Source organism: Cyprinodon variegatus, unplaced genomic scaffold, assembly GCF_000732505.1.
Source record: "Cyprinodon variegatus isolate N-32 unplaced genomic scaffold, C_variegatus-1.0 Scaffold1011, whole genome shotgun sequence".
Taxonomy (NCBI): domain Eukaryota; kingdom Metazoa; phylum Chordata; class Actinopteri; order Cyprinodontiformes; family Cyprinodontidae; genus Cyprinodon; species Cyprinodon variegatus.
In genome coordinates this window covers 183,555-184,961 of record NW_015151464.1, presented here as the reverse complement: position 1 = coordinate 184,961, position 1,407 = coordinate 183,555, and positions in this window count along the sequence as shown.

Here is a 1,407-nt window from a genome sequence, read left to right as displayed (position 1 = left end):
TCTGATTTTAACACAGGTCACTTGCCGAGTCGTGTGACCACGTAGACACGCGTCAGCGAGCTGTTCCCACTGTCACTAAAAGCCGATTGTTCCCAGGTTTAAATGGCTTTTTTGGGCAGTGGGAAAGGGGTATATAGCATTTCCCAACTCATGCTGCTAATGTCTGTTAATGAAGCTCCCCTCTACTTAAACCTAAGGGATTTTATTTTAAGGATGCATTTAATCGTCTCCAATACAGAAAGAGCTTGCGCATGAAAGTTTTAGACAGAATGGAGGTCCTACTCTCTTTATTAGCTAACCATCTTCCTCATATGCTGATCTACTGTACGTCACCAAACACATTACTAAGCGGGAAAACCTATAAAATCTTCTATAAAGTTTGATAAAGTACATTCTTTCATTTATTTTCTTGTATAATGGAACCATTTATAGTTTATTGAATTTTCTTCACAAAAATAATTACCGTAAATAAATACTGTTTTCATTTCTCGCTCTGTATTGTCATGACCTCCATGTCACGTCTCAGGGGCTGTACATACCTCACATTCCTGCTTCTTTGGAGCAAAGCGAGAATGCAGATCAGGCAAGAACCGTCACTGCATCCAACATAAGAGCCCCTTTGGAAACTTAGGGCAATAAAACACATAATTCACTGTCTGTTTTTTTCTTTTTATGTTTATGTGTTTTAAGCCCAGTGTAGATTTTTTTCCTTTAAGGGGTTTAGACATCTAGGTTAACAAATTATAATACAGCAAGTTCTCTTTTAATAGCATAAAAGCTCAAAGTTTATTCAATTTTTCATAGCTATTTTCAATCTAAATATCACCGTTCCATAAAGAACTTCCAGTGATATGGAAGAGCAACCTTAGAAAACTGTTGATTCTAGAAAAAGACATTTTTTGCTTTGCTTAGAATCTTCATATTGACATTTCATTATTTTGCACAGCTTTAAAAACAACGTTATACAGCTATAGGTTATTTCAGTTGATGCTTCTTTATGACCAGTGTTTTCCTGTGTAATAACAATCAGGCTTTTGATTCCCCACCTCTTCAAAATATGTTTTAAGTATAGTGTTTGGTCTGAAGGAAATTCCATAAATACATACCCTTCTATCTAATTTCTGTTTCATGAATATGCATTCTTTGGTATTTTAAACTCTCTTGATATCCAGGTTGCAATTTCTAAAAGTGGAGATGACTGTAGCTACAGTTTACAAACTCTGCAAATAGAGAGGAGTTTTTACAAGAAGGACAGTTTGAGCACCCAAAATGAAAGCTTCTTTAGAGTGTCCCTAAACTTGACGAAGAGATGTTCTTTTTAAACATTTTAAACAAAACTGTTGGTTTGGCATCATTCAGGTTTACCTAAAAGACATGAGCTCACTTTAGACTTAGACAGATTTTATT